This window comes from Cupressus sempervirens, chromosome 3, assembly GCF_028749045.1.
Source record: "Cupressus sempervirens isolate cs-2001-9-10 chromosome 3, ASM2874904v1, whole genome shotgun sequence".
Classification (NCBI taxonomy): Eukaryota; Viridiplantae; Streptophyta; class Pinopsida; order Cupressales; family Cupressaceae; genus Cupressus; species Cupressus sempervirens.
Window position 1 is genome coordinate 936,204,871 of NC_143120.1, and position 11,594 is coordinate 936,216,464.

The 11,594-nt window shown below is 37.1% G+C and overlaps 1 pseudogene across 1 annotated transcript; it reads right to left on the reverse strand.

Annotated features, from left to right (window-relative positions):
* Positions 1–870: 870 nt before the first annotated feature.
* LOC149569833 (short-chain type dehydrogenase/reductase pseudogene) lies at positions 871–1,996 on the reverse strand (annotated as a pseudogene). Its single transcript, XR_016362814.1, has one exon. The product of XR_016362814.1 is annotated as a short-chain type dehydrogenase/reductase pseudogene (transcript).
* Positions 1,997–11,594: the final 9,598 nt, after the last annotated feature.

Below are 11,594 nucleotides of genomic sequence, written 5' to 3' on the forward strand. Positions count from 1 at the left end.
GAGAAAACATTAAAATGTTGTTGTAGAAGATCGACATGTGACTTAGCCTATTTTCGAGAGAGGCACTTTCCAATATTTTTTATCCTTTCAAGTTGTTTTAAGTCCATGACGACATTAGCAATGCCCTCCCCCCCCCCCTCAATTAGAGTACTATTTTTTTTTAATGTGGTATTAAAGTATAGTTACCATCATAGAACAAGGTTTCCCCTCCATCACCATTCTTAACAATGTATTAAAGTACTTAAAATTGGTAAGAGTATGTTCATGTAGATAGACAATGTGTGTTCATGTGGGTAGGTAATTATATTTAGGTGGATTGATAAGTTATTACTAATAATAATTTAAACATTATTATTATGTTTAAACCTTATTGAAAACAAATATACTTTAAATCGACAATTTTTACTTTTATTACCAGTAGTTCCAAGATATTAAATGCCAACTCTATATGATATAACAAAACATAATAAATAACACAATTTTAAGAATAGTTTAATTAAGATGATGCCATAGAGTCCAATCTTACCTCTCATTTATTTTATTCTAAGGACAATATCTTCTCTTTTAATTTAGAATTTATAAAGACTAATAAATAGAATAGAAAATATGAAAGACAAACAAGTTCAAAATACAATTTTAACTGTAGTTTTAGAGATTAGAAAAGTTCCGACTCCTTATAATGTAATATAAAATAACAAAGTTTAAGATCTCAAGAATCAACTTCTTGTTATACAACATAATAAACCGCAACCTCACATACCATAAGCTAGAAGGCACTAGCTAATCTCCAGACAAAATGCACCACAAAAAATAGTCAAACATGATTCTTTTTCAAATTTTTGAAAACATAGGAAAATTTTCTTTAAACAATTTTTTTTTTTAAATCATTGTGTTTTCATTTATTTGAAATTTAGTCAATGGTACAATCTGTAGAGAGGATAACGATGTCCAAGCCCTCATCATTGGACTAAATAAAACCTTTAGAAAAAACCCCAAGCTAGCTACATCTTTTGGATTAAGCGCAGAAAATCCCAATATTACACACATGAACAAACCCTACACCACCTGTTCAAACAAGACCCCCATTCACTCGAACAACCTGAGCATTCACCCATTCTCCTTCATCACTCGCCAGAAACGCAACGACTGGAGCCACATCTTCCACAGCACCCAGCCGCTCAAGGGGACTCCGAGCTTCAATAGCTTTAATGGCGGCCTCGCTCTTCCCCGCAAAGAAAAACTTCGTCGCCACGGGCCCCGGAGCCACGCAATTCGCAGTAATCTTTGTTCCCCTCAATTCCTTGGCCAAAATCTTCGTCATCGTCTCCACGGCGGCTTTACTGGCGGCGTAAGCAGCGTATCCCGGCATCAGAGCCCCCACAAGCGAAGTCGTTATATTTATGATCCGTCCCCCGCCGCCACGCACAAGCCGCTTGGCCGCCTCCTTGGAGCATAAAAAAGCCCCTTTGCAGTTAATGTCGAAGGTTTTGTTCCAATCTTCTTCTGAGATCTCCGCCAGAGGCGAGTATTTCGTGTCCATCACGCCGGCGCAGTTTACGAGCATGTGGACGGCCCCAAACGCTTCTTTCGCCTTGTCGAATAGGCCGATCACTTGATTTGGATCGGAAATGTCGGCTCTGAAAGCAACTGCTGCCGGAACAGGGGTGCCAAAGTTTATTTTGGCGGCCAATTCCTCTGCCTTTTGCGGATTGGAGGAGTAAATGAGCAGGATTTTGGCTCCTTTTAGAGCCAGATTGATCGCGATCTCTCCTCCTATGCCGCCTGACGCGCCTGTCACAATGGCTACGCGATCCTTTAGGGTTTGGGGTTGGGGTTTCTGAGATTCGTTCGCCATGGCTGAGGAGTTGGAAGGTTTGGATTTCGCAATAGCAGTTTGATGTATTTATGGTCGATTTGAGAGGATTTGCTGATGTCCGCGCTAACGTCATGGTGTGATTATAATATTTGTATTGATTCTCTGGTCTTTGACAGCAGACTCCAGATGGAAGGGCTTTTCTTGATGCGCACGAATAGGAAAAACTTGGTTATTCAAAGATATGCAGGAAGAAATCTGATGGGTTAATTCGCCTACCAGCTCGATTTGATCAAATTTGACACGTCAGACTCTCGAGTATCCTTGACATTTTTTATTTGCATTTTTTTCGCCCACCTCGGTGGAATATTTCAAAGGCAATTACATCTTTATTTTTATTTGTTTTACATAGATTATTTTTCGCTGCCACGTAGAAATGGGCGAGGGCAAATGTGATATATGGTTTAATTTTAAAGTTAATAAATGCAAATAAACTAAAATTAATAAATACAAATAAACTATCTAATTAGGTGCATTTTTGGCTCCTCATAGATATTGTCTACAATTTGCACAATGAGAAGATGAAGAGAAAGTCAAACATAACCAAGTTGGTGCTTATAATCACAAAAGACAACGTTTGAACTTCATTTCTAATTTAATGTTTTATTGTTGTGTCATAATCTGGAAGTAGGTTAGGATTATGCAAATAATATTAGTTTAAATTACAATTCTCATAGAATCCATGGAAAATTTATTGTTTTTGTTTGATTGTGGTTTCTACCTAGTAGGCATTCTAATGTTAGAAGTCATAGTGTTCATGATGCCACCCCAATATTTTGAACCCCTCAATTCAAGATCTAATCTCACCATGACATCAACAACTTTGTTCCTTTTTTAGTTCCTACCAAGGTAGGAATAATTATGCATTCATGTCAATCCAAATATGACATTAACACTAACCAATCAAATCTAAGAATTTAAAAGATTATATGAGATTTCAAATGTTTATATCTTTTTTTAATTTTTCAGTATTTTATAAATCATATTTTTCATCCATTCTATTGGTCCATACTATTTTTGGTGGGGGAGAAAAATAATTTTCTTCAACAAAAAATACAAATATTTTCTAACAACTTCATCTTGCATTAATGAATGTATTAATTATAACTTTATCTTTTTCACATTTGTGACAAGTTGATAAGATTTTATTTTTTCAAATCATTTTATCTTCCAACTCATACAACATGTCTAATCAATATTAATTATCACAATCTATTAAATATTTTTAATTTCTTATTTTAAATATATTTATTATTAATTTTACATTGATGTTTAGTTTTGACTATTTGATATAACTTGTTCCTAAAACTTCATGTAATGCATAAGTTCAAATTATATATATATATATATATATATATATATATATATATATATATATATATATATATATATATATATGTCTTTTTAACATAATTTCAATATGTTAAAACCAGGGGCTCAGGACAGGGTATCAATTTGGATAAGAGTTCAATTTTCTTCCTCAATACCCCTTTGGAGAGGCAGAGGAAAATTGCTCGCATCCTGGGATGTGGCATCGGGTCCCTACCAGCGACTTATCTTGGGCTACCTCTTGGAACTAAACCTCTGAATTCCTTTTGGATCAACATTATAGACAATTTCAACAAGAAACTTGCAAGTTGGAAAGGGGCTACCCTTAGTCAAGCTGGCAAATGCTCTCTAGTTAACTCTATTCTCCAGAACCTCCCTACCTATGCCCTCAATCTTTTTGGGATTTCGGTTAAGTTTGCGAAAAGAATGGAGAGGATTCAGAGGGATTTCTCTGGACAGGGACTGATGACCACAAGAGATACCACCTGGTTGCCTAGGACCTAGTCTGCTTGCCCAAAAGCCAGGGAGGTCTTGGTATTAGAAAAATTTCTCACCTCAATCAATCCCTTTTAGCTAAACATCCTTGGCACATCTTCCAAAGCACAAGTGTTTGGAGGGATATTCTGGCTGAGAAATACCTAGGAAGACTGTCTCTTAACTCCATATTTCAAGGGGCCGAGCTGCCGACAGGATCCTACATTTGGAACGGGATTTTGAAGGCCCTCCCCCTTGCTAAATCTAGGGCTAAATGGAAAGTTGGAATGGGAGACAAAATCCTTTTTTGGCAGGATAGCTGGCTTTGTCAGGAACCCCTCATTAATCACCCCATATTTGGTAGGTGGGCTGATCAGTGTATTGGCATATATGGTTTGATGGTAAGGAACTACAAAAATGGTAATGAATGGCACAATCTAGTTGAACTTTCGCAGGACCTCAAGGCTTTGATGTCCTCTCTGAATGCCATCTTCATCAACCAGAATGGCGACTCTTTAGTCTGGGGAGATTCTTCAGGGGGCCTTTACTCTGTGGCCTCTGGCTATCTATCCCTTGTGGGTAAAGAGGAGAAACCTATCTGGGCCAAAGCCTGGATCCCTAGGCTTACGCCTAAGATAAACATTTTCTTCTGGCTCCTCTTACAAGATAAAATCCTCACCCAGGATAATTTAGCCAAGAGAGGCCAAATCTTACCCAATAGATGTTGCCTCTGTAAGCAAGATTTGGAAATGGTTAATCATATGTTCATCCACTGCCCCTTCTCCTCTAGGGTGTGGAGCCATCTGACTACTAACCTAGACTTCAACTGGTGCCCTCCAGCTAGCATCCAAGATTTCTTTAGTCAGTGGAGAAGCCACCACCAAGGATTGAAATCTCAGTTATTGAGCTCCTGGATCCTCCCACACTTTTGTTGGGGAATTTGGATGGAGCACAACAACAAGATATTCAGAGACAGAGAAGCTCCTGAGGTTATAATAGCTGAGAAAACCGAAGGCCTTATGACAGAGAACTATGCCATAACCAGAGAAGGAGACAGAAAGGTTGGAGGGAACAGTAAAGCCAGGAAAGAAGACAGGATCAAAAGAAGACAGGAAGCTATTTGGTCTTTTCCCCCTAAGAACTGGCATAAAGCCAATTTTGATGGGGCGGCCAAGGGGAATCCTAGTCTAGCTGGATGCGGAGGTATCATAAGAAATAGATCGGGAGGTGGCATTGTTGCTATCTCATCCCCTATTGGCCACCAAACCAATCATCTAGCTGAAGCTAGTGCTGCTAGGTTCACTGTTAAGTTGCCCCTAGCCTCAGGGATTGAGCAGATGTGGCTTGAAGGTGACTCCTTAAATATAATAAATCATATTTTAGGAGTCACTAAACCCTCCTGGACCATCGAAAGCATTATTGAGGACCTAAAATCAGACTTGAACAAATTTAAAAACTACCACGTCAGCCACGTTTATCGTGAAGCAAACACGGTCGCTGACTGGTTTGCCAACGAAGCAGTTGCTAGCAACTCCATGATGACGTGGGGAAGCAACAATGATTTTTCGACGGCGGCGACTGAGCTAATTCGAAAGGAGCAAATCCACTGCACCGACATAACATCTTTTTAATGATGATAGGATTTGCAAAATCATACTTCAAAAAGGGAATTATTTGGAGTTATGCGGAACCCCCTCCGCTCCATAATCACGTGTATGGAAGACACGAGCTGAAGGAAGCTAGAAATAAACCCATAAACACATGCAATATTATTTTCGCTCTTAGCGCCTTTTGCTACTCTGAACTTGGCAATATTGCTAGTGGTTTAGGGTTAGTTGAGCCGAAAACTGCAATGGTGGGAGAAAGGATTAGAAGAGATCCATGGGGCGAAGCGGAGAGATGGAAAGAGAAGGGGAAGGTCTGGAGAAAGCTCCAAAAGAGCGGTATAACCAGATTCATGGAGAAGCTTCATGGATTTGATGCGGGGGCTACTAAAGCTATGGTTGATTCCTGGCAAAATGGCAGGGTCAAAATTGATGGTGTTTCCCACCAAATCACTGAGGGTCTTATTGTGGAGGTGATTGGCTTTTCTCGGGATGGCATGAACTTCTACAGGGATAAGATGTCCACCAACGCTGTCAACGACTTTGTCAAGGATGATAAGGAGAAAAGCAAACTGGTCAAGATTGACACCTACTACGACATTGATTCCATCAAAAAGATCTGGAGGTATGTTCTCAAGATTATCATTGAATATGTCACTCTTGACCCCAGGTTTGATAGAATCAAGACTCATCATTTTGTTCTGTTAAATCACTTTAGACACAAAGTGAAAATTTCTTTTCCTTTTTACATTTACACCTCCATGGCCAAGAATATAGAGGGGTTTAAGAAATGCCCTGTCAAAAATCCTGCCCTCCATGAGGGTCTCCTGCTTCTGATTTATGAGTTCTTGAAAACCCAGACTAGAGGTAAAACCATTAGGGATTCAGGTAGTGCCTCGGAGGACACTACCAGTTTTGATTCTGGGGATGTGCATGTAGTGAAATCAGAAAAATTGACACCCCAAGCAAAGCTATCCTAGTTACCCATGATCCTCACACCCCTAGTAGGAAGAGCCCCAAATGTTTTCCCCCTATCCCCCCCTCTCCTTATCCTAAGGAGGTAAAAGAGGCCAGTGATGATGATGTGGAGTCTGATATGGAGTCAGAGGAGGAGGACTCGGAGACGGGGAAGGACAGTGAGATGGAAGAAGATAAGGGGAGAGAAAATGACAAGGAGGTGGTCACCCCTATGGACCCCCAGGTAAACCCCAAGAATAGAAAAGTGGACCAGGCCCTGCCCCAGGAACATCCCAGCGACCATGTTGATGTGCCCCCCAGCCCTACCCCGCCCAATTCACCTCAAGAGGTTCCCATTTCGCCCCCCGAGGAGATGATTGAAATCATGGTTGAAAAAGGGGGGGAGGTAATCAGAAAGAACAAGAGGAGGGCCTGGAGGAACTTCAATGGGGACAAGGCCAATTTGGGTATTGTTAGAGAACCTGCTAAAATCCAGGTGCTAGGGGACCTTGACAATAGTACCCACTACGACGAGCTCATTGACCCGACTCTTTTGGTTATCTTTGACAATATGCGTGAAACTGGCTTCAACTTCCTGAACAATGCAAAGAACAATCTGATTGACAACTTTCGTTCCATCAAGTGGCTTTTTCAGGAAATTGAGGCTCTGAAGGACATGAACAACCAGTCCAACAATTAGGCTACTGACAAGGACCAAGAAGCTAGAGGAAGCAATGACCAAGTGGGTAGCCAAGAGAAAGACAGAGGTCAGGACTCCAGAGACCATCAGGATGACAGACTCACCCAGCTTGAGCAGAAGGTCCAAAGGTTGGATTCTGTCCACCAGATAATCACCAAACAGATAGTGGACACCCTTCACACCTTGAAAGAGAATATTGTCAATCTAGGGGACTATCTGACTACAACTGGCCTTGATAGGGATGCGAAGTAGAACACAGAGCAAGGATTCAATCGGGATGAATTTCAAAAAGAGGCCAGCGACCAGGTGAATTAGGGGAACCAGATGAACACTCCTACCAGAATTCAGGAGGGCGTGCCCAGTCAGAAGGACAATGATGCTGCAGAAACCCTGCAAGCCATGGACAAGGACGACCACTAGCCTGTTCGCTTGGCTTTTCTTTTCTGTCTCTGGCCTCTGTTCTTTGGCTTTGGGCCTTCTTTTGTCTCCAACCTTTAGTGGCAGTTTTTTGTTTTTTAGTCTGTTTCATCTTGCTCTTTTTGCTGTAAAACTTTGGGTTTCAGGATCCCTGTAAAACCTGTTTTACCTAATCAAAAACATAATTTCAATATGTTATATCTTTGTATTTGAATTTCTATTTTTTTTTAACTTTTCTTTTTTAATAAAAGTGGTTAAATTATTACTATTATTTTACTTTTATAAAAATAAATTAAATAATATTATTTTTTAATTATATTTTATAATAGTGTTTGTAATATGTATAATTGATAAGTGTTACAATTTTTAAATTATAGTATTTTTTATGATTAATATTTTTATTTAAACAATTTATCATTTAGTTTAAATACATTTAAAACTTAAATATATATTTTAATATTAAATTATTAATTATATTTTATATAAAAAAAATACTAAAGAAATAACCACAAAATATAAATAATTCAATTCTAAAAGATATTTAAATTATTATTATTACTTTATTTTATTTTTTTGCTCGGTAAATGGCCTAAGCCTTGATTGATTTTATTAATAAATAGAGATACAAATAATTCCCTCGTTCTAGCGGGCACAAGTAAGAAAGAACGGGGAAAGAAAACCTCTTGTCTTGCCCGGGACCTCAGTCCTATATTATACATTAGTAAAAGGGGCATACCCCAGTGATTACATCAAAATAATATTCAGAGCAATACAAATGTCTTCCAAAGAGGAATTAGATTGAAGGGAAGATAATCACCATCTGTCTAAATTCACCAACATCAAAAAATGTTATGGGTTAAATGAAACTTAAAAACAACACCAAATATAATAAGGAGCCACAGGGACCTCTACCTAGGATGAATTTCATGATGAAATTGAAAAAGGTTATTAATAAACTGAATCTGTTATAATTTTTAATAGATCTTTACAATAATTGAAAAGTCTGTCTTGAGTAATTTTTCTTGATATGCAGTTAATATTATAATGTTAGAGATTTTGACATGAAGATAAAAGTACAGGTGTGAAACTAATTCTTTAATCTTTTAAAGATTAATTTCCCTGCATGATTAAAAGAAGGTTATGTCACCAGTTAAGATGATAAACTAAAACCCAGGGGAGAGCAAACCGAAAATCCATCGACAGTATCAAAAGAGTTTCTTCAAGATCTCGAAAAACACTATTGTGTAAGTTACAATTTGAATAAACATATCATAAGCTTAATACCCTGAATAGAAGGAGAGATTCATATAAAATTTATTCTAAATTTAAGCCAGAGACACGCAAAGTGAATGCCACAACCACATACAAGAGGCTGAATAGTAGCTAAATCCGATTTCTATTAATATATGATAATATGTTCAGTAACCACCATATCCCATCTAATATTGAAAAGATACATAAGAGAAAGGTTTATAAGAAACATATTTGCTCAATAATATAGCAGAAACGACTTATCTATAGAGGCACCTTGTTTTAAAATCGGATGTTACAAGCCAAAATTTGAGTTATGATAGTATTTAGAATGACCTGAGAGATTATTTAGTCATACTTTTTGAAAAACATTATAACTTCTGACACTTCATGCAGAGAGCTAGCCTTTGATCCTGGGGGAAATTCATATGTAGATCTACTCCTACTGGTTTTGTCATAGTTTGGAAGACAGAATTCCACCTCCTCCATGTTGTTGAAATCCACATTCAGATGGATATAGGTGTCGTATGCCCGTGGGTAGCCAGTTAGCCAGTCCCTTCCTGGGTCTTCGATGATGCCCCTCCATCTCAACAGAAAATTGATGCTCATCTCCATATGCGACCATTCATTGAAAAACTTGATATTATCCCTAATAACCATGCAAGGGCGTCTTGGGCTCCTTTCCAATTCCTGACTATTGATCTCAAAATGTGGAGTCGAGCATCAATGTTTGCGACAACAATTTCCAAACCCATTAACCAGCAAGGATCGAAGATATTGTGGGTAATCTTGATAATATCCCATTTTTCAATCCCTACCCGAGCCAAACAACCTATCCACAGCCCAACTATGTCGTTGTTAGTCCTCTAAGAGTAGTCATAATTGAACACTCCTTCCCCTAAAGCCCAACTGACTGCTATACAGTTCATGTCATCTACGGGCCTCAAAATATTGTTCCATCGCTCTTGCATAATTAGCCCACAGAAAGCCATTGTGCAATTTTCATAAGCATGAAATAGACTAATGTTGGAATCCATCTTACCCTGCCTATTTCATTGACTAGTTTAAAGCTAAACTCAAATTCTGAGAGAATATATTGTAAAAAGCCCTAAAGTAGCTAATAAATAGGATGATTCAAAATTTCTAGATGCCTAGTAATGGGAAGGCATGTGAATGATTAATAAAACTCCTCTCAAAATCATCATATCAAAAGGATTACCGGGTGGAAGTGAGGGATTTCCTGTAAAATGGTACTCTGTCCAATACATGTGAGATCATACTACAATATTGAAGTTGTGAAGAGAATGATTAGTCCAACTTTATTGTGCGGATTTATTAATGATTCAAAGTTAAGGAATTAACACCATCGGTTCCAAGATTGGCTAATATATTAGCCTCTTTTTTGCCTTCTCTGAAGATGTGAGCGAATCTTATATCTTCAAATGTCGAAAGAGAATTTATAATTGCTTCTAGTTTAGAGTTTAACACCTAGTTTGGTGTGACTCCTTTTCGAAGAGCATTAATAATGATTTGGGAATCCCCTTCAATTATAAGTTTTTTAATATTTGATTTAATACTTAGATTAATTCCTTCTTCTACCGCTTCCAATTCAGCCATATTATTGGAAACTATTTCTAATGATTTTGATCTTTTAATAATCCAGTTACCTGATTCATCTCTAATGATACATCCTATTCCTGCTTTTCCAAGATTTCCTCTTGATGCCCCGTCAAAATTCAATTTCTTCCACCCTGGAGGGGGAGGCTCCCATTTGCAGGAAAGTCTAGCAAGGTCATTCTTATTTTTATAAGTTAAGGGGGGATTTATTAATAATGGCCATAGCTTTTTAATTTCTGCATCCCAATCAGAGAAGTATCCCTCTTCTCTAGGTCTCTTTTTGAGATCACTATTCATTACTTTCGAATTTGTTACTTCTATTTTCGAAAATAGGGTTGTTTCTAAGAGATATTGATCTGAGAAGATTCGATGGTTGCATTCTTTCCAAATTTCCCACATGACTATTGTCGGAGATATGTTCCAGAGTTTTCCATATATTTTCTTAGGATCCTCTTTTGGCCATCCCATCAAATGACCTTCCCAATGTCCTGCTAATGGGGAAGACCAATTGAGTTTCCTTTGAATCCATCTCCAACATTCTTGAGAGAATTTACGTGAAAATAAGAGGCGATTTGCATTTACTTCTTCCTCTTTACAAAGGGGACATCTAGATGGCCCTTCAAAACCCATTTTCCTAATCCTATCCTCTGTTAATATTTTCTTTTGCATAGTTGCCCAGAGAAACATTCCTGTTTTTGGAAGATTTGTTGGATCCCAACATAGGTTCATAGGAAGGGTATTGACATTGCATTGCTATGAGTTGGTTTTCATCTTATAACCATCTCTAACTTTATAGGCTCCATCCTTTGATACTGCCCAGATAAGTTTATCCTCCTTATCTTTACATGCAACGATCCGGGTTTTTAATAACAGTTCCAATTTATTCTTATCTTCTGGATTAATGTCAAATTTCAAAACTGATTTCCATTTCCATGCCTTTCCCAAGTCTGATGATATTTAAATTATTATTAGGTTTTTATAAACTATGTATTAAAATTAAATAGTTATATTTTATTTCTTATTTATTACATCATATTTATTCATCAACATCAAATTTATATGTATTACATCTATTTATTATTTATAAATGTACATATTAAATTATATAGATATTATTTCATGATTAAAAATTACTTAATTTTATTAAAAATTTGGAAATACAAAACATTAAATTGTAAACCTTCTCTAATTGTGTAAAATTAAACAATTAGTTTTACTTATAAAATATTTTTATATTTCAATACATTTCATTTTTTCTTATAGAAATGTGAGTTTTAATATAAAAAATAAATTCTTAGTTTTATTAATTAAAATATAATATATTTTAATTTTTTATTATAACCATGATTTTATTTTGACTATTTGTTTTATT